Raw genomic sequence first — 23,566 nt, 5'->3', positions numbered from 1 at the left:
CATATGGAACAGTCTCCAAGGTAGATCATATATCGGGCCACAAGACAAGTCTTAACAAATTTAAGAAGACTGAAGTCACATTAAGCACTTTTTCTGACCACAATGATATGAAACTAGAAGTCAATTACTAGGAGAAAAGTGGAAAAGTTCACAAATATCTGGAGACTAAGCATGCTACTGAACAACCAGTGGGTCAATAAAGAAATCAAAAGCAAAATCAAAAAATACCTTGAGGCAAAAGAAAAGAGAAATGTAGCACACGTCAAATGGGATTCAGCAAAAGCAGTTCTAAGAGGGAAGTTCATAGCAATAAATGCCTAAGTCAAGAAACTAGAAAAAGAAGATCAAAGCCCAAAGTTAGTAGGAGGAAGGAAATAACAAAGATAAAAGCAGAAATTAATGTAAGAGAGACTAAAAAGACATTCTGTGCTCATGGATGGAAGAACTGATAATGTTAAAATGTCCATACTACCCAAAGCAATTCAGATTCAATGTAATTCCACTAAAAATTCCTATGGCATTTTTTACAACCCAAAGTTTGTATGGAACCACAAAAGATAGTGAATAGCCAAAGCAATTTTGAGGAGGAAAAAAAAAGATGGAGGCATCATGTTCCCTGATTTCAAACTATGTTATAAAGCTATAGTAATCAAAACAGTATGGTCCTGGCATAGAAACACACACAGAGATTGATGGAACAGAGAGACCAGAAGTAAATCCATACATTTATGGTCAATTAATTGATGACAAAGGAGCCAAGAACATACAATTAGGAAAGAATAGACTTAAATAAATGGTGTTAGGAACACTGGACAGTCACATGCAAAAGAATGAAAACTGGACCATATCTTAAACCATTTACAAAAAAGTAACTCAAATGGATTAAACACTTCAATGTAAGACATGAAACCATAAAACAGGTGGAAAGTCCCCTGGCACTGGTGTTGAAGATTTTTTGGATTTGACACCAAAAGCAAGAAAAGCAAAAATAAGCAGGTGGGACTGCATCAAACTAAAAAGCTTCTGCACAGCAAAGGTAACCATCAACAAAATGAAAAGGCAGCCTGTTGAATGGGAAAAAATATTTACAAAGTATGTATCTGATAAGGGGATTAATATCCAAAATATATAAAGAATTCATGTGACTTATTAAAACAATCTGATTAAAAAATAGGCAGAAAATCTGAATAGATATTTTTCTAAAGAAGACACACAGATGTCCAACAAATACATGAAAAGGTACTCGACATCACTAATCATCAAGGAAATGCAAATCAAAACCACAGCGAGGTATCATCTCACACCAGTTGTAAGGGCTATTAGCAAAAGGCAATAATAAGCATTGGCAAGGATGTAGAGAAAAGGGAACTCTTGTGTACTATTGGTGGAAGTGTGAACTAGTAGAGCCACTATGTACCAGTTTGGTACGATATGGAGGTTCTTTTTTAAAAAATTCAAAATAGGACAATCATACAACCCAGCAATCCCACTTCTGATGATTTAGCCAAAGAAAATAAAAACATTAACTCAAAAAGATATCTGTACCTCCATGTTAATTGCAGCATTATTTACGTTAACTAAGATATGGATCTGTCAGCTCCACCTTCTGCCCCACACCAGCTGTGGGCACCAGGGTCCCGCATTTCATTGTTAGGAGGCACTGGCCCTGTGAGCCCACAATGTCAGGCCCCAGTGGGGACTTGGGCATGCCAGTGGAGGCAGGTGAGGATGTCAGCTTTGGTGCTGCCATCAACTCCATGTTGGACCAGATCAACTCCTGTCTGGACCACCTGGAGGAGAAGAACGACCACCTCCAAGCCTGCCTCCAGAAGCTGCTTGAGTCCAACTGGTAGAGACAGCCTGAGTTCCAGCAGAAGCCTGGGGAGGCCCCTAGTGATGGCAGTCCTTAGGCTCTTAGAGCCCCCAACCAGCCCCAACCCTGCCTCCCTGGATTAGGCTCTGACCTGGGCACTCACCAGCTGGCTTAGATACCTTCTCAAGGTCTGGCTGACAGGTCCCCTGGTGGACCTGCCCACCTGGGTCCTCCCCTTGACATGCCTAGGCCAGCCCCAAACACCTGGGGCTGCCTGCCTGGCCTGCCTGCCCAATTGCAGGGCACCCCCCACACTGCCCAGGCCTGGAGTGCCCACATTAAATGGTTCTCACAACAACAACAACAACAAACCAACAAAAAACAATAGCTATGACATGGAAACAGCTTAAGCATTCATCGACGGATGAATGGATAGAGAAAATATAGTAAATGTGTACAATAGGAATTATTAAGTTATAAAAAAAAGAAGGAAATACTGCTATCTGTGACAAGATGGATAAAACTTGAGGGCACTATGCTAAGTGAAATAAGTCAGGGAAAGACAAATACTGTGTGATCTCATGTATATGTGGAATGTAAAAAAACCAAACTCATATAAACAAATTTTTGGTTGATAGAGGCAAGATTTAGGGGCTGGTGGAAAAGGGTGAAAGTGGTTAAAAGTACAAATTTCCAGTAAGATAAAAAAGTTCTTGGGATGTAACACATAATAGCATGGTGACTATACTTTTTTTAATTTTTTTTTTAATTTTTTTTTTTAATGTTTATTTATTTTTGAGACAGAGAGAGACAGAGCATGAACGGGGGAAGGGCAGAGAGAGAGGGAGACACAGAATCGGAAGCAGGCTCCAGGCTCTGAGCCATCAGCCCAGAGCCCGACGCGGGGCTCGAACTCACGGACCGTGAGATCGTGACCTGAGCTGAAGTCAGACGCTTAACCGACTGAGCCACCCAGGCGCCCCATGGTGACTATACTTAATAATACTATATTGTATACTTCAAAGTTACTGACAGTGGATAATAAAAGTTCTTATCACACACACAAAAATTGTAATAATATGAGGTGATGGATGTGCTAATTAAACTTATTGTGGTAACCATTGTGTGATATATGTATACTAAATTATCATGCTGTATACTTTAAATTTACACAATGTTATAGGTCAATTATATCTCAATAAAACTGGGGGAAAATTAATCAGTACAATTCAACATATTTACCACATAAAGAAGAAAATCACAGGATCATCTCAATAGAGGCAGAAAAGGTATTGATAAAATTGAATTCTCATTCATGACAAATACTCTCAGCAAACTAGGAATAGAAGGGTACTACCTGAACCTGATGAAGGACATTTAGGAAAAACCTATACACAGCATCATATTTAGTGGTGAAAGACTTAATGTATTCTCCTAAAATCAGGAGAAGGCAAAGATGTATACTCTCACCATTTTTACCTAAAAAAGGCCCACATACATAAAATAAAGGTCTACATATTGGGATGGAAAAAATTAAACTGTCATTATTTGCATATGACAGATCATATACACAGAAAATCCTAAGGAATCTACAAAAGAGTTACTAGAACTAATAAGTGAATTTAGTAGGTTCCAGCATATAAGATCAGTATATAAAAATCAATCGTATTTTTATATTCTGCCAATAAACAATTGGAAAACAATGGCATTTGTGATAGCATCAAATATAAGAAATATTTAGGAATATATATAACCAGCATAATACCTATACAGTGAATAATACAAAATATTGCTGACAAATTAAATAAGACCTAAATAAACACAGAGATACAGCATGATCGTGGCAGGAAGATTTAATATTGACCATCTATTGAGTCAACTTTTGCTAAATTTGCAGATTTAAAGCAACCCTAACAAAAATCCCAGCAGGATTTTTTTTGTTTCGTTTTTAAAGAGATCAATATACTCTTTTAAACACATGACTTCATTTTTAATCCAGAAAATTCTGGTGTATCTCCTTGGCTCTGAACTGGAAACAGCCCACAGGTATTCAAGTAAGCCTGGTTTACAACTGAATTCTTTCCATGATGACCACACATCGATTTGGGGCATTTTTTTTCTCTTTGGAAGGAGAAAACAAACTGATCAATTTCATTTGGTTTCTGGACCTCTGTGTCTTCAAGGGGCCTAAACAATCAATGTTCTATTTCCTTCTTGACAAATCCTCCAAGGGGTATTTAAGTCCAAATATAATAATATTTTCACTAAAATATTTTTTTAAAGCAAACTCAGCATGAGTTGGTTTTGTCAAACCAGTTTATTGTTCAGACATTTCCGACAATTTACCCTGGAATTTTCAAAACTGTCCTTGTTAGTAATGAAATAGGAACGAGTGAAATATGTAGCACCTGTGTGGTGTAATTTGAGAAGTGAGGCAGGATGTTCCTGCCCCTGTCTTCCTTGTTTCTCAACAGTCTTATTAAAACATGATATATTGTGGTATTTTGTGCTATGGTAAATAGAGCACAGAAACTGAAATAAAACTCCCTGTTCTGCCCTTGAGTGACCCGTGTCACTGGCCTCATGACACTTAACTTTTCTGGGCCTAGGTTTTTTATTTGAAACAAAAGTACCTTCCTTTTTTTTTTTTTTTTTTTAAAGTTTATTTATTTTAAGAGAGAGAGTGTGTGTATGCAAGTGAGGCAGGGGCAGGGGTCGGGGGAGAGAATCTGAAGTAGGATCTGTGCTGAAAGCATAGAGTCAGATGTGGGGCTTGAACTCCTGAACCGGGAGCTCATGACCTGAGCCAAAGGCAGACGCTTAACCAACTGAGCCACCCAGGTGCCGCCAAAACAAAAGTACCATCTAACTTCTGAAATCTTTTCCTTCTATAATCATCAAGTACCTCAAATAATCTCAGAATAGCTCTCTTCCCCCCCCCCCCCCCCCCCCCCCGCTGCCTTTCAGCTGAACACTGAGGGCTGGAATCAGAATCCCTACGTTTAGTCAGAAGGAAATCATCAGATACTGTAAAGGAAATGGGGTCCTTAACATCGAGTGACACCCCCGGTGCATGGAGCGAGGATGGGAGCAGTGAAAACCATGCTGGAACAGAAAGTGAATAAGGAGTGACAAAGCCAAAGACAATGGACCCAAAGTTAGAAAACTGCATAAAACAACTAGGAAACACAGGCTGAAGAGACATTTCATCCAGCTAATCCTAGCGGAGACCATACCTGTAAGGGGTAGGGGGCAACTATGTTGTTCCAAATATTTAACACCAAACAGACAGAAAGTACTCTGTTACTTGAAGGCAAAGGCAATTCATACCTTATTAACTTATTTTTACCTCCAATATCTAATAATACTATATAGTAGTTCTTAAAATCAAGGACAGACAGAGACCAGTCTTGAAGGTTCCTTCAGCAGACAAACCAGTTTAGTCAGGTAGGCAAAGCTTAATTTAGCTTATTTTGCAAGGCTAACTTAACCTGGATCATTCCTTGCCGGTGCTTCTGGAAATGCTAAGCAAAACTTGAACTGTTTCCCATGGTTGATGTGAGGTAACCACTGAAAATTTTAATATTGTAACCAATCACTATGAAGAATAAACAGTCACTGCTTTCTCCCTATGTAAGCTGTTTTATAACAATATACCACTCAGCTTCATTCCATGTTCTGGTCCAAATGCTCCTGGTTTGCAAATTGTCCTGTTTGGTGTGTGCATAATAAATTTGTGCTAATTATTACTGCAGTGATTCTTTGGTTCTACTTTGACTATTTTGAACCTTTGACACAGTACTATAATAGATATGTAGATTTTGGCAAGAATTGGTAAAAATATGATGATGATGATGATGATGATGATGCGATGGTGGTGTCCTTGCCTAACCAGAAACCCCAGTTCAGTTCAAGTTCCTCTCAAGAACTGTAAGAGGTTCGAATCCTCACCACCACCACCGCCACTGCCACCACTGTGACTGCTACCCTCATCACCACCAAAATACGTATCTACATTTCTTTCATTTAAGATTTTCGAACTCCTAGAGTCACTGAATGGAATACGTTGATAATATCAGGACAAAAAACAAAGAAAAGGAACTGGTACTGTGGAAAATATATGTAATCAGCTTGCAAACACTGTCCATCCAGGTTCCTGATCATCCAAATAAGGCCCCTTTCAATGGCCTTTCTCTCTGACCATGGGCCAATACCCACATAATAGTTTCTCTCTTGAACCATGCTTCCTAATGATCCCCTAGTTTTTTGGACTTTGGAGTTCCTCAAGCCCTTTTTTGGTCTTTATTTCCTTCTTCCATCATTTTCTGCCCACCAAAGTCCTTTTTCCTTGCAGAAGAGTTTTTAGTTTATTTCACAGAAACTTTTTGGCCAATTAGTCAAAAAGCTTAAAGTTCCCATCAAACCAGAGCGTGGGGGGGGCGGAAGAAAAAAAGATTAGTTATCTACTAAATTAATGTTTATCAATACAAATATTTTTATGCTAGGTCCTGTGTTAAGTGTTATCTCATAAATTATCACACTTAATATATTGAGAAATAGTATCATATATTGTTGAGTTTGGGCTCTGTACATGGACTTGGGTTTGAGTAATGGTGACTCCATTTACTAGTTGAGAATGACCTTTGGGAAACTACTGAAGTCTCTGATTCCAAGTTCTTTATCTGAATAATGGAGATAATATTAGTACCTACTTCAGAGGGTTTTTACAAAGATTAAATAAATAAATGAAAAATAAGTACTACTGAGAACCTATTATATGGCCAACACAGAGAAAGTGTAATCTTTAAAATCTAGACAAATGCAGATGAGCAAACAAAAGCCTGTGGTCAAACAGATAAGATTTTCATTAAATAAATAAAATATTAAGTTATTAAACTTTAAAGTTCATTAGGTAGAACAAGGGATTCATGAGGACCTGAGAGAGTTTTCATGAAGGACCTCGATTAATCCTTTGAACAATTAATCAAATCTCTACAGAAGGTACTGAAAAATTAAAGGGCCATACTAGATGATTTTGAAGGTTTCTTCCAATTTGGATCTATCTGACTCTGACTCAAGGTTGTGATTTACGTTTTTTTGGTGTCCTTGAGGATGGATGTGGAGAACAGAAAAAAAAGCTCTTGTTGTAACTTTATATTTTTTAATTTTATTTTTCTATTTACAAACCTAGTACATTTTAATAATCATTTTTATAAGGACCTTTAAAAAATTTAGCCTGTTATAAATTGGCCATGCACAACTCTTAGGTTCCTTTTGGTAAATAATGATAGCCATCAATGATTAGAGGTAAGTGAGGGATAACTACTTTCCCTCAACCTCAATAATGGGTTATTATAAAAGCAAGAATCTTAGATGAAATTTTGTTTTACATTCAAATATTTGTTTTTTTTATTTTTAATTAAAAATTTTTATTTATTTATTTTATTTTTTAATATGAAAATTATTGTCCAATTGGTTTCCATACAACACCCAGTGCTCCTCCCAACAGGTGCCCTCCTGATTGCCCATCACCCACACTCCCCTCCCTCCCACTTGCCATCAACCCTCAGTTTATTCTCAGTTTTTAAGAGTCTCTTATGGTTTGGCTCTCTCCCTAACTTTTTTTTTTTCTTCCCCTCCCCCATGGAGAGTGTTATGCTAAGTGAAATAAGTCATGCAGAGAAAGACAGATACCACATATTTTCACTCTTATGTGGATCCTGAGAAACTTATCAAATATTTGTTTTAAAAAACATTCATTAGAAAGCAGATACCGGGGCACCTGGGTGGCTCAGTCAGTTAAGCTTACAACTTGGGCTCAGCTCATGATTTCACAGTTAGTTTGAGCCCCACTTCAAGCTCTGTGCTGACAGTTCAGAGCGGGGAGCGTGCTTTGGATTCTGTGTCTCCCTCTCTCTCTGCCCCTTGCCTGCTCGCAGTGTGTCTCACTCTCTCAAAAATAAATAAAAACATTAAAAAGTTTAAAAAAGGGGCACCTGGGTGGCTCAGTCAGTTGAGCGTCCGACTTTGGCTCAGGTCATGATCTCATGGTTTGTGGGTTCGAGCCCCACATTGGGCTCTGTGCTGACAGCTCAGAGCCTGGAGCCTGCTTGGATTATGTGTGTGTGTCTGTCTCTCTACTCCTCCCCCGCTCATGCTCTCTCTCTGTAAAAAATAAACATTAAAAATTTTTTCTTAAAAATTAAAAAAAAAGAGAAAGCAGATACCAAGTAGTTCATATAACTTTGTTTTATAAATTTGACGAAGTCTCAGTTTTCTATCCTATTAGATGATATAACAACATCCTGCATGAAAAGTTCACTTGAGGCAGACATAACAGTATTCTAAAAGTAGATCATTTAATTTATCATCAGAATTAGTCAACCAGAAATCTTTCTTACCAAGGCTGGATTAGAAGACACTTAAGAGATCAAGCACCATCCTTGAGGTGCTTGGGTTCTCAAAGATGCTTATACTTTATTCTGTCAAAATAATTTCCAAAATATTTCAGCCAGATCATACAATTTGAATATTTATTTAACCAAAAAGATATTTCTAACATTCATTTAGCTAATTAACAAGTCACTAATTTCACCCACTAAAACTCACTTCTGGCATTTATTACACTAATTAACCAAGGCAAGGCTCTAATGATGATCAATGATAAAATTAGAAAAGTGCTGGTAGCAGCTGCCTCTATTGTCTGAACTTCCTCTTTAGAATTCAAGCTGACCACCGTTAGGGCATGGATTTCAGATTAGGATAACTGCCTAACTAGGGAGTAATAAGTGATAAAGAGAAAATCTTAAAAGCAGCCAGAGAAAAAGACACATTGCAAAGATAATGACTATACATATTTATCAGAAAGGATATATGCCAGGAAAAAAAAATGAGATTTCTAAAGTGCTAAAAGAAGAACAATGTCAACCTAAGGTTTCTATATTTGATGAAAAATATTTTCTAAAAATAGTAAAAAAAATAAATAAAACAGGAGAAAAAAAACATATCATCATTCAATACAGGCAGAAAAATATTAGGCAAAACTCAATACCTATTCATGATAAAAACTTTGAGTTGATCAGGACAAGAGGAGACATCTTGTCTCCTGTTATAGACATCTATAAAAACAAAACAAAAAACCTCAAAAACACAGGGGAGGTCTTTAAAGATAGTGACACAAGAGACTCCTGAACTTCCCTCCTCCCATGACACATGGAATGAACAGCTACACAGGAGCATCACACATCCCCACCCCAGCTATACATCTGGGACCCATACAGAGAAAAGAACCAAAAACACTTAACTCCCAGTTTCTCCCTGGAAAGGGCCTAATCCTATACTTTCCAAAACACTGCCTGGAGTTCTGGCTTCCAACTAGCCTAATTACAATTTTTCTCTTTGGGACACTGATGGATCTTGGCTCACCCTCAACTACTAGGAGCCACTAAGAACTAAGAAGTCAACTTGAACAATCACAAAAGTTTGAGAAACAACCAGGAGCCCAGGTCAGGATGGTTGACAAGGCTTATCTCCTATAAGACCACTCTCTCAAGACTAAAGAGAAAGGACTCTAAGAATACCACTACAGAAAATCACCAAATCACAAAGGGAGGGAACAAAAGAAGAAAGTAACAAAGGATTTACAGAAAACAAATAGCAATAAGTCCAAACCTATAAATAATTACTTTAAACGTAAATGGACTAAATTCTCCAATCAAAAGACACAGGGTGCCTGCATGTATAAGAAAAATAAGACCCAACTATATGCTGCATATATACTCATAAAAGGGCCAATACAACAAGAGAATATAATATTTGTAAATAATTATGAATCGAACATAAGATCATCTAAATATACTAAGCAAATACTAACAGACCTAGAGGGAGAAACAGCAAAACAAAAAGAGTAGGAAACTTTAATACTCCACTTACATCAATGGATAGATCATCCAGACAAGAAATCAATAAGAAAACATTGGACTTAAGTGACATGTTAGACCAGATGAACTAATAGACATTTATAGAACATTTCAACCAAAAGCAGAATTCCATCTTCTCAAGTACACAAGGGACATTCTCCAGAATAGATCATATGTTTATGATCTACAACATCTTATAAATTTAAGTAGTCAATAAATTTAAGATTTAACAAAAAACAAGTCTTAGTAAATTTGAAAAGATGAAAATCATATCAAGCATCTTTTCTGACCTCTGACCACAATGTTATAAAACTAGAGATCAAATACAAGAAAACTGGAAAATCCACAAATACATTTAGATTAAACAATATAGTATTGAAAAACAATGGGTTAAAGAAAATAGCAAAAGAAAAGCTAGTAAAATCTTGAGACAAATGAAAATGGAAATAAAACATACCAAAATTTATGGGATGCAGCAAAAGCAATTCTAAAAGGGGAGTTCATAGCAATAAAAGCCTGCTTTGAGAAATAAGAAAGATCACAAATGAAGTCTCTCCCTGTATACCTCAAAGAACTAGAAAAATAATAATAATAAAAGCTCAAAGATAGAAGGAAGGAAAATAGCAAAGATCAGAGAGTAAATTAATGAAATAGAGGCTAAAAAGACAATAAGAAAGATCACTAAAACTAAGAGCTGGTTTTTTGAAAAGATAAAACAGACAAACTTTTAGCTAGACTCAACAAAAAGAGAGGAGGATGCAAATAAATAGATTCAGAAATGAAAAAGGAGACATTACAACTGATGTCACAAAAACACAAAGGATCATGAGACTACTATGAACAATTATATGTCAGTGAACAAGAAAATCTAGAAGGAATGGATACATTTTTAGAAGCATAAACCTGCCAAGATTGAATCATGCAGGAAAATAAAATCTAAACAGATTGATTACCGGTAAGGAGATTGAATCAGTAATTAGAAACCTGTCAACACACAAAAGTCCATGACCAGTTTCACTGGTGAATTCTACCACACATTTAAAGAATTAATACCAATCCTTCTCAAACTTTTCCAAAAAATAGAAGAGGAAAGAAAACTTCCAAACTCATTTTACAAGGCCATCATTACTCTGATATCAAAATCATACAAGGACACTACAAGAAAAGAAAAATAAAGGCCAATATCCCTCATAAACACAGATGCAAAGTCCTCAGCAAAATATTGGCAAGTCAAATTCAATAATACATTAAAAGGATCACATACCGTGACCAAGTGGATTTTTACTCTAGAGATTCCAGGATGGCTCAACACGTGCAAAATCAATGTAATATATCAAATTAACAAAATAAAGGGGAAAGGTACAATCTTCCAATTAGAAGATAAATAAGTAGTAGGGATGTAATGTAGAACATGAGGAGTATGGCTAACCTTGCTGTATGATATATAAGAACGTTTCAAGAGAGTAAGTCTGGAGTGTTCTCATCACAAAAAAGAAAAATTTTTCCCTTTTTTCTTTCTTTTCTATTTATTATGTCTATATAAGAAAATAGATGTTAGCTGAACCTACTATGGTAAACATTTCACAATACATGTAACTCAAACTATCACACTATGCCTTAAACTTGTACAGTGATGTGTATCAATTATTTCTGAATAAAACTTGAAAAATCATATGATAATCTCAGTAGATGCAGAAAAAGTATTTGATAAAATTTAACATTGATTCATGAAAAAACCTCACAACAATCTGGATATAGAGGAAACATACCCCAACATTAATAAAGGACATAAATGACAAGTCCACAGCCAACATCATCTCAAGGTGAAAAGCTGAAAGCTTTTCCTCTAAGATCAGAAACAAGGCAAGGATGTCCATTATCTCCACTTTTATTGAACATCAGAAGTCCTAGCCAGAACAATTAGTCAAGAAACAGAAATAAAAAGCATCCAAACTGTAAAGGAAAAAGTAAAACTGTCACTATTCAGATAATATGATATTATATAAAACACTCTAAGGACACCACCAAAAAATTGACAGAACTAAACAACGCAATCAGTAAAGTTGAAGGATACGAAATGAATATACAAATTTCAGTTGTGTTCCTATACATGAATAACAAACTATCAGAAAGAGCAACTAAGAAATCAATCTCATTTATAACTGCATCAAAGGTATAAAATACCTAGGAATAGGGGCGCCTGGGTGACTCACTCAGTTAAGCGTCCAACTACGGCTCAGGTCATGATCTCACTGCTTGTGAGTTCGAGCCCCACGTCGGGCTCTATGCTGACAGCTCAGAGCCTGGAGCCTGCTTCAGACTCTGTCTCCCTCACTCTCTGCCCTCCCCCGCCCCCAAAAAATAAATATTAAAAAATTTTTTTAAAGAAATAAAATCATAAAAATAAATTCTTAAAAAAAATACCTAGGAATAAGTTTAACCAAGGAGGTGAAAGACCTTGGTAAACTTGGTACACTGATAAACTGTAAGACATTGATGAAATTAAAGATGATAAAAATAAATGGAAAAATATTCTGTGCTCCAAGGATCGGAAAAACTTACATTGTTAAAATGTCCATAGTATCCAAAGCAATCTGCATTCAACGCAATTCCTATGAAAATTCTAATGGGATTTTTTTTACAGTAATAGAACAATCTAAAATTTGTCTGAAGCCACAAAAGACTACCAATAGCACAATCTTGAGGAATAATAAAATAAAAACAACAAAAACAAAGCTGGAGGCAGCATGTTCCCAGATTTCAAACTATATTACAAAGCCATAGTAATCAAAATAATTTGGTATTGGCATAGAAACAGACCCATAAATCAATGGAACAGAACAGAGCCCAGAAATAAACCCATACATACATGGTCAATTAATTTATGACAAAGGAACCAATGGAGACCAATGGAGAAACAATAGTCTTTTCAATAGATGGTTCTGGGAAAATTGAACGGCCACATGCAAAAGAATGAAATTGGACCACTGTCTTATACCACTCACAAAAATTAACTTAAATGGATTAAAGAATTAAAAATAAGGACTGAAATCACAAAACATCTAGACAAAACATAGGGGGTAAGCTCCTTGACATAGGTCTTGGGAATGCGTTTTTGGATTTGACCCCAAAAGCAACAAAAGCAAAAAAAAAACAAGTGGGACTACATCAAATCAAAAAGCTTCTGTACAGCAAAGGTTAACTATGAAAAAAAGGAAAAGACAATCTATGGAATGGAAGAAAATATTTGCAAATCATATATCTAATAATGGGTTAATATTTAAACTACATGAAGAACTCATGCAACTCGATTGCAAAAAAAAAAAAACCATCTTTTTTTTTAAGTTTATTTATTTATTTTGAGAGAAAGAGACAGACAGACAGACAGTATGAGTGGGAAAGGGGCAGAGAGAGAGGGAGCAGAAAATCCCAAGTAGGATCTGCACTGTCAGCCCTGAACCTGATGAGGGGTTCAAACCCACAAAACCGTGAGATCATGACCTGAGCCAAAATCAAGAGTCAGATGCTTAACCAACTAAACCACCCAGGCATCCCAAAACAATCTGATTTTAAAAATGGGCAGAGGATGTGAATAGACATTTTCCTAAAGAAGACATACAGATGTCCAACAGGTATATGAAAAGGATGCTCAACATCACTAATTCTCAGGGAAATGTAAATCAAAACCATAATGACAGGGATGCTAATAGAATGGCTATTATCAAAAAGACAAAAAATAACAAGTATTCTCAAAGATGTGGAAGAAGGGAACCCTTGTGTACTGCTGGTGGGAATATAAATTGGTACAGACACTGAAAAAAACATCTGGAGTTTCCTCAAAAAATTCAAAATAGAATTATATTATCTACCAATCCCACCTGTGGGTATTTATTCAAAGGAAAATCAATCACCATCTCAGAAAGATATCTGCACCTCTATGTTCATTGCAGCATTATTTCCAATATCCAAGACACTGAAACAATGTAAGAGTTCATTAATGGATGAATTAATGAAGAAAATCTGTATATACATACAATGGAATATTATGAGAATATTAGTTTTTCAGATATCCATTCTCCTAAAAAGGATCCATAGATTCAGAGCAATACCTATCAAAATATCTGTAGTTTTCTTTACAAGTTGACAAACTGAATCTAAAATTTATATGAAAATAGAAAGGACATGAAATAGCAAAATTGACTCTGGAAAGAATAATAAATAGGATTTTCACTAACAGAATTTAAGACTTACTAAAAAGCTATAGTAATTGAGGTAAGTAGTTCTGGTGTAAGGTTAGATACACAGATCCTGGGAACAGCAAGTCCGGAACAGACCTACCCATAATGGGGAAATGAGGAAAGGTTAATCTTTACAACAAATGGTGTGGAAACAATTACCTATCCATATGTAAAAGAACAAACAAACAGACAAACAACAACAAACTTCAACTCTAACATTATATATAAACATCAACTCAAATGAATTACAGACCTAAATGTAAGAGCTGAAAGTATACAACTTCTAAAAGAAATCATAGTGGGGGGTGGGAATTTACCTTAGATTAGCCACAAATTTCTTAGGACACAAAAAGCACTAACCACTGAATTTGATGGCTGGCAGCTTTCAAACTCCATAACTTTCCTTCCCTCTTACTCACTTCTGGGCAAGCTATTAAAAAAGTATGAATACTCTTTTTTCATAGATGTTCCAGTCACGCAAGCCCCCACTCACACGAAGGAATCCTCACTCCAATTCTACCACCTAATAACTGTGAAATCCCAAATCCTCCCTGCCTCCAGTCTACTTTTGGACTTGCTCTTGTGCCTGGCTTTCTTTCCCCAGAATACACGTAAGTAATAAATTTTTTCACACTGTCTTGGCGTGTGTGTGGGGAGGGAGTGTGGGTGTGTATATGTATACCTATGCAAGATCTTCAGTTTTGATATCTGAACCAAATTTTGGGTGAAGGGTTACAATTTTTTCTGTGGAATAATGACAACACCATCTTCTTTCTCTTCTTTTGAGGTGCTAAATATTAACTTACAACTTACTTAATTCTGTTAATACTTATACATTAAGTACCTTTACCTTTAAACCTAATATTTACCCCAAGGTACTTAAAGACTACCACTGTGACTACCACTGTACCAACTAATCTTTTATACAGTGTCCACAACTGGGCAGTCATGTCAGTCATGGAAATCTTGCACTATATATGTGTGTATTGTGTGTGTGTGTGTGTGTGTGTGTGTGTGTGTGTGTGTGTATTTCAGTTTAAGCTTATATCCTGTTAAGCAAACATCTTCCTTATTCATTGCAGCATTTGCATTGCCAAGATGGATTATAATTTTGTTCTTTCTCATGCCTTCCTTGACAGATCTACTTCATAACCACTTTAAACTTTTAAAAAATGAGGTCCAGATTCATGGACGAATATAGTACTCTAGGATAGACCTGAGACCAAGTGCCTGCTTTTTTATTTCAAATCAAACCACGTTCCCTCTTGCAAATGGGTAACCTGTATATTATAGTGTCTAACCAATGTAGGGTCTTTAAGAACCCATCAATAGACTTGTGCTTCAGAGGACACTGTTCATATTGAATTTCATGTGAATGGTACCTCCTTTGGATCCTAAAAGATGTCCACTTGCCACAGTAACTGCTATTCATGTCCAAGCTGATAAAGAGCCTACTATAAATTAAAGAGGTGTTGCTTTTTTAAAAAATGTTTGTTTGTTTATTTATTTATTTAATATGAAATTTATTGTCAAATTGGTTTCCATACAACACCCAGTGCTCATCCCAACAGGTGCCCTCCTCAATGCCCATCACCCATTTTCCCCTCCCTCCTACCCCCCATCAACACTCAGTTTATTCTCAGTTTTTAAGAGTCTCTTATGATTTGGCTGCCTCCCTTTCTAACTTTTTTTTTTCCTTCCCCCCTCCCATGGTCTTCTGTGAAGTTTCTCAGGATCCACATAAGAGTGAAAACATATGGTATCTGTCTTTCTCTGTATGACTTATTTCACTTAGCATAACACTCTCCAGTTCCATCCACATTGCTACAAAAGGCCAGATTTCATTCTTTCTCATTGCCAAGTAGTATTCCATTGTGTATAGAAACCACAATTTCTTTAGCCATTCATAAGTTGATGGACATTTAGGCACAAAAACAGACACATAGACCAATGGAAGAGAATAGAGACTCCAGAATTGGAACCACAAAAGTATGGCCAACTAATCTTTGAAAAATCAGGAAAGAATATCCAATGGAAAAAAGACAGTCTCTTTAACAAATGGCGCTGGGAGAACTGGACAGCAACATGCAGAAGAATGTAACTAGACCACTTTCTTACACCATTCACAAAAATAAACTCAAAATGGATAAAGGACCTGAATGTGAGACAGGAAAACATCAAAACACTAGAGGAGAAAGCAGGAAAACACCTCTCTGACCTCAGCTGCAGCAAGTTCTTACTTGACCCATCTCCAAAGGCAAGGGAATTAAAAGCAAAAATAAACTACTGGGACCTTATGAAGATAAAAAGCTTCTGCACAGCAAAGGAAACAACCAACAAAACTAAAAGGCAACCAGTGGAATGGGAAAAGGTATTTTCAAATAACATGTCAGACAAAGGGCTAGTATCCAAAATCTATAAAGAACTCACCAAACTCCACACTTGAAAAACAAATAATCCAGTGAAGAAATGGGCAGAAAACATGAATAGACACTTCTGTAAAGAAGACATCCAGATGGCCAACAGGCACATGAAAAGATGCTCAACATCACTCCTCATTAGGGAAATACAAATCAAAACCACACTCAGATACCACCTCACGCAAGTCAGAGTGGCTAAAATAAACAAATCAGGAGACTATAGATGCTGGCGAGGATGTGGAGAAACGGGAACCCTCTTGCACTGTTGATGGGAATGCAAACTGACACAGTCACTCTGGAAAACAGTATGGGAGGTTCCTCAAAAAATTAAAAATAGATCTACCCTATGACCCAGCAATAGCACTGCTAGGAATTTACCCAAGGGATACAGGAGTGCTGATGCATAGGGGCACTTGTACCCCAATGTTTATAGCAGCACTTTAAACAATAGCCAGCCCTGCATCCCAGGAATGAATCCCACTTGATCATGGTGAATAATTCTTTTTATAAGCTGTTGAATTCGATTTGCTAGTATCTTATTGAGAATTTTTACATCCATATTCATCAGGGATATTGGCCTGTTGCAAATCAATCGTGATACATCACATTAATAAAAGAAAAGATAAGAACCATATGATACTGTCAATCGATGCAGAAAAGGCATTTGACAACATTCAGCATCGTTTCTTAATAAAAACCCTCGAGAAAGTCGGGATAGAAGGAACATACTTAAACATCATAAAAGCCATTTATGAAAAGCCCACAGCTAACATCATCCTCAGTGAGGAAAAACTGAGAGCTTTTTCCCTGAGATCAGGAACACGACAGGGATGTCCACTCTCACCACTGTTGTTGAACATAGTGTTGGAAGTGCTAGCATCAGCAATCAGACAACAAAAGGAAATCAAAGGCATCAAAATTGGCAAAGATGAAGTTAAGCTTTCACTTCTTGCAGATGACATGATACTATACATGGAAAACCCGATAGACTCCACCAAAAGTCTGCTAGAACTGATACATGAATTTAGCAAAGTTGCAGGATACAAAATCAATGTACAGAAATCAGTTGCATTCTTATACACTAACAATGAAGCAACAGAAAGACAAATAAAGAAACTGATCCCATTCACAATTGCACCAAGAAGCATAAAATACCTAGGAATAAATCTAACCAAAGATGTAAAAGATCTGTATGCTGAAAACTATAGAAAGCTGATGAAGGAAATTGAAGAAGATATAAAGAAATGGAAAACCATTCCGTGCTCATGGATTGGAAGAATGAATATTGTCAAAATGTCAATACTACCCAAAGCTATCTACACATTCAATGCGATCCCAATCAAAATTGTACCACATTCTTCTCGAAGCTAGAACAAGCAATCCTAAAATTCATATGGAACCACAAAAGGCCCTGAATAGCCAAAGTAATTTTGAAGAAGAAGATGAAAGCAGGAGGCATCACAATCCCAGACTTTAGCCTCTACTACAAAGCTGTAATCATCAAGACAGCATGGTATTGGCACAAAAACAGACACATAGACCAATGGAATTGAATAGAAACCCCAGAACTAGACCCACAAACGTATGGCCAACTAATCTTTGACAAAGCAGGAAAGAATATCCAATGGAAAAAAGACAGTCTCTTTAACAAACGGTGCTGGGAGAACTGGACAGCAACATGCAGAAGATTGAAACTAGACCACTTTCTTACACCATTCACAAAAACAAACTCAAAATGGATAAAGGACCTGAATGTGAGACAGGAAACCATCAAAACCCTAGAGGAGAAAGTAGGAAAACACCTCTCTGACCTCAGTTATAGCAAGTTCTCACTTGACACATCCCCAAAGGCAAGGGAATTAAAAGCAAAAATGAACTACTGGGACCTTATGAAGATAAAAAGCTTCTGCACAGCAAAGGAAACCAACAAAACTAAAAGGCAACCAATGGAATGGGAAAAGATATTTGCAAATGACATATCAGACAAAGGGCTAGTATCCAAAATCTAAAAGAGCTCACCAAACTCCACACCCAAAAAACAAATAATCCAGTGAAGAAATGGGCAGAAAACATAAATAGACACTTCTGTAAAGAAGCCATCCGGATGGCCAACAGGCACATGAGAAGATGCTCAATGTCGCTCCTTATCAGGGAAATACAAATCAAAACCACACTCAGATATCACCTCACGCCAGTCAGAGTGGCCAAAATGAACAAATCAGGAGACTATAGATGCTGGAGAGGATGTGGAGAAACGGGAACCCTCTTGCACTGTTGGTGGGAATGCAAACTGGTGCAGCCACTCTGGAAAACAGTGTGGAGGTTCCTCAGAAAATTAAAAATAGACCTACCCTATGACCCAGAAATAGCACTGCTAGGAATTTACCCAAGGGATACAGGAGTACTGATGCATAGGGGCACTTGTACCCCAATGTTTATAGCAGCACTCTCAACAATAGCCAAATTATGGAAAGAGCCTAAATGTCCATCAACTGATGAATGCATAAAGAAATTGTAGTTTATATACACAATGGAGTACTAAGTGGCAATGAGAAAGAATGAAGTATGGCCCTTTGTAGCAAGGTGTATGCAACTGGAGAGTGTTATGCTAAGTGAAATAAGCCATACAGAGAAAGACAGATACCATATGGTTTCACTCTTATATGGATCCTGAGAAACTTAACAGAAACCTATGGGGAAGGGGAAGGAAAAAAAAAGAGGTTAGAGTGGGAGAGAGCCAAAGCATAAGAGACTATTAAAAACTGAGGGCTGATGGGGGGTGGGAGGGAGGGGAGGGTGGCTGATGGATATTGAGGAGGGCACCTTTTGGGATGAGCACTGGGTGTTGTATGGAAACCAATTTGGCAATAAATTTCATATATTGGAAAAAATAAATAAATAAATAAATAAATAAATAAATAATAGCCAAACTATGGAAAGACATATTTCTTTGAAACCCCAGATGAGTGACTCATCTATACCAAAGTCAGAAGCCAATATCTATGTTGCCAATATTACAGACAGATGAAGCATCCAAGTTTTGATGGAAGTGCTAAAACAGTCACGATTGATTTTTTTCAGTCTTGATTTTTAATTTATATTTAAGTCTCAACAATCGGGGGTGGGGGGTATTCATGTATTCACATTTAGATTGAAAACTTGTAGCAATAAAAGACTTTTAACACCCAAAGCAAGAAAATCTAGTTGAGAAAATTCATGTACCATACTCAAACATAAAGAATTTTTCCCTTCCAACTGAGATCTTTCCCATCTCCTCTTAATAATGCCACGGGCTAAGCCAGCTGCCTACAGACTACTAGTCATGGCACCAAATATCTTAGGTCTTACTTTTGGATTCCCTCTTTCCTCCAATTCAATTATGTGATTCTTAAGCTGTGATGATAACTCCCCCGCCCCCAACTTTTTTAAGCAGCATATTAGAAGGCTCAATCATGCTAGCAACCTGATCTTATCTCAGTTTTTAAAATAATTTTTTTATGTTTAATTATTTTAGACAGAGAGAGAGAGAGTGAGCAAGCATGAATGAAGGAGGCGCAGAGAGACAGAGGGAGAAAGAGAAAGCAGGCTCCACACTGTCAGCACAGATCCTGATAATGGGCTTGATCTCATGAACCATGAGATCACGACCTGAGCCAAAACCAAGAGTTGGACGCTTAAGGGACTGAGCCACCCAGGCGCCCCCATCTCCTTTTTTTCTAACTGACCCCTGATACTTCCAAGACTTCCCTGGTTCTCTAAGTAACACCACAAGAATAGATATAAAAATAAAGAAGTACTGGAAGCAACTTAATATCCAGCATGGCTGTTTCTAAAAAATAAGGGTTTAAACTTCTCTGAACAGACTGGAGAGTTCAAAAATGAATTAGAAACCTTGTACACTTATAGTCAACACTGAGTTTCAAAGACAACACCAATCTCATGATTCCAGACAAACTATATTTGCTCTAAGATCTATTGCTATCCCATGAAAGTCGTAGTATCTATTTTATCAAAGAAAATCAGGTTTAGTCATGCCTTTTTAATACCAAAATATCTGTCAAATTCATCACTAGTAGAGTTTTAGATTAACAGAGAACTTTGAGGACTTTTTATGCAAGTCTGTCATTTTACAGAACTGGGAACCAAGGCCTACAGAGATTAAGTGATTTGCTAAGGTAATAAAACTACTTAGTGGCCAAATCGACTACATCCCAGATTTATGGCTCATGCTGTAGCACTCTTTAATTAAGATCCTTTGTTTTTACCTGCTCCGAATCCATCACCATAACCACTTTTCTGGTAATGAACCCTGATTTTTCTTGGGAAATGATTCCTTTCCTTCTCAGTCAACTGAACCAGGCAAAGCTGACTCCCTTTCCAGCTTTAAGGGCTGGCTTGTGATCCAGTTCAGGCCAATCAGGGCCAAAGAACTCAATTCTAGAACTATGTTTCAGGTTCAAATGGTCATTCACCCCACTACCAAGTTGTTGAAAGAATAGATTGTAAGCTTAGAGCTGCTGGAGGCTACCTTGCTACCTCAAGGAGCAAGCCTGCCTTAAAACGAAGTCAACCCAAAGAAAAGCATAAGTAGAGAATAAGACTAAGTGATGACAGAATTTGAGCACCTCGATTTGGCAGTACCTAAGGAACCCTGAGCTCACATGAGTAAATAAATAAGTTACACATGAGTTAAGCCAACTTAAGCCAGTATAAGTCAAATTTCTGTCTCTTGTGATTGGAATTCCTGAGTAATACAACTTAATACTATGCCACATATGATCACGTTTTTAAAAAGGAAAGAAAGCATATATAATGCAAACATATAGGGCAATATATAATATAATGCAAATATCTTTTCCTTTTCCATGGTATGCTTTGATATAACGATATAAAGTCTTAGAAAACTGTGCTTTGTTCTGTCTTAATTCTGAAGGGAACGGTGTGATTAGTTATGGGTGCTAGGCCAACTGAAGTGCAGAGAACAGGACCCAGCATCTGTTTACCCACATCAAGGAACTGAAATAGGGGAAATTCAAGCCAGAGAATATTTTAAGAAACCTTTACAAGTCTTCCACAGAACATTCTAAGTGTCTTTTTTAAAACGATCAAATATGTAAAAGTAGGTTAGTGGTTACTTAGGACTGACGAGATGGAGAAGTTGGAAGAAGTGATAGCTAAAGGGTGTGGGGTTCCTTTTTAAGGTAATGAAAATGTTCTCATCATCTCTTGGTGATGGTTGCATACCCCTATGAATATACTGAAAGGCATTGAATTGTAAGAGTTTTAAATGAGAATTACATGACATCTTACCTATATGAGAATTATATCTCAATAAAGTTACAAAAAAAGAAAGCTAACAAAAAGGTGCAATTTAAGGATTGTACTATCTTTCATACTGCACATGATTGTTTTCCTTTTTCTATGGCAATGATATTGTGAAATTTTCTATAGAAAAAATATACAATTCAGTCCTGATTCTAGCAGAGCCAAAATTTATTGTAATTATTGACAGTATAGACAAAAAAATTTTAGCCCTATTTGTAATTGGTAATTACCAATTTGGTAATGCCACATCTGCAAAATTATTGCTAAGTTGCTATTTCTGTCGGTGGACAGGATGGGCCAGATGGTCACATAGGCTAAGTCATGGTGGGCTGGATTGGAAAGCAAACCAATGACTCATTCAGGTTCTTCTCCTTGGAGCAAAAGATAGGATTTGATGCTGATTGAGATCTATAGGGTAAAGTTTTAGAGGCATAGAGGTAGGGCTAGTCTGGGACCACCAAGGTTTCTAGGGAAGTGCCTGTATTTCTAACATTCTTGGCTACTATATTATCCTGAAATCTGAGAAGAATATTTGGAGGCTGGGAAAGGGTCAGTACAAATAAAGGTCCATGAACTTAAACTTCATTAGCTTTATGTGATTTCCTTTGCCAGATTCCTAAGCCGAAGCCAGAGAACTAGCCATTTATCTAAATTATAAAAGTCTCCATGAGTGGAGTCAGAGAGGAAGGGGAGAGGAACAAGATCCAGCTATCAAACTTGTATTATGAGGAAATTAAGGGCTCAACATGGACATGAGGCAGTCAACATACTTCAGTGGTCTACCAACAAGTCATTCTGAAATACTGGACAAGTAATCCTATTACATTTTATAGGTGAGAACAAAGAAGCCTAAAGGTAGTCTGTCAGCCCAACATCACAGGTGACCTAGTAGTCACAGCAAACTTGAGTGGTGGTTGAATTATGTGAACTTCCAACAACCATGAGTCAATGAATTATCTACGTCTTAGATGTTTCCTTGCCAAGGTAGCACGGAAAGTTTTTGGACATGTTTATCCACTTGGCACTTACCTAATGAAAAGGATGGTTGTAAGCACCGTTTGAAAAACATATTTTGAGAAGGATTGCTAAATCCTGATTGTAGAGGATTATTGGATCAAAGATGCAATCGCTTCTTGAAATGGAGCTCTGAATGGCCTCTGTGTGCAGCCCTAGACAGTGATTTATAAGTGAAAAATGTGAGAACTGTATGTAAGTGATGAATCATGGGAATCTACCCCCAAAATCAAGAGCACATTGTATACTCTGTATGTTAGCTAACTTGACAAAAAAATATATTTGAAAAATGTGAGAATCTTAAATCAAAGGGGGAAGCTCACCTACCCAACCCTTAGAGAATAAAATAAAGTGCAAAGAAAAAGCTTCAAGTTAGATATATGGAGAATTAAAGAAAGGTTTTCATATGGGTTGGAGAATGATCTCACATGTTTCTATCACATATGAGAGAGAAGAGTAAATCTCCTTCAGAGTCCATTCATTATCTGCTTTAAGGTAATACCCATTTACATCTTCCTTTTTTTTAATGATATTAAGTTTCCAGCCTCTTCTCTAATGCTAACACAACACCAACACCAATACCCCCTTTTTCCCCCAAGTTGTAAAAACCCATCTTGCTGTCTGAGAGGAAAACTACAACTTAATAATCCTAAAAGTAAATACTATCAATATAAAAGGATTATTAAATAAAGTCCACTCTGTGTTCTGTTGACCTTGACAAAGTTTCCTAAAAGAATAGGTCTTTTCCTTTGAAGAAAAGGAATCTTGATAGGCCAATGGTAGCAACATAACAGGCAGAATGGACCTGAAATCTTTGTTCTCAGAGTTTACCTCTAA

At 36.9% G+C, this 23,566-nt stretch overlaps 1 pseudogene; it reads left to right on the top strand.

The window, feature by feature from the left end:
* Window positions 1-1,679: 1,679 nt before the first annotated feature.
* Window positions 1,680-1,910, top strand: LOC109248445 (bublin coiled-coil protein-like; annotated as a pseudogene).
* Window positions 1,911-23,566: the final 21,656 nt, after the last annotated feature.

Source organism: Panthera pardus, unplaced genomic scaffold, assembly GCF_024362965.1.
Source record: "Panthera pardus isolate Hobbes unplaced genomic scaffold, ASM2436296v1 HiC_scaffold_8, whole genome shotgun sequence".
Taxonomy (NCBI): domain Eukaryota; kingdom Metazoa; phylum Chordata; class Mammalia; order Carnivora; family Felidae; genus Panthera; species Panthera pardus.
The sequence above is the reverse complement of the archived record's forward strand: the minus strand, read 5'-3'. Positions and strand labels throughout refer to the sequence as shown.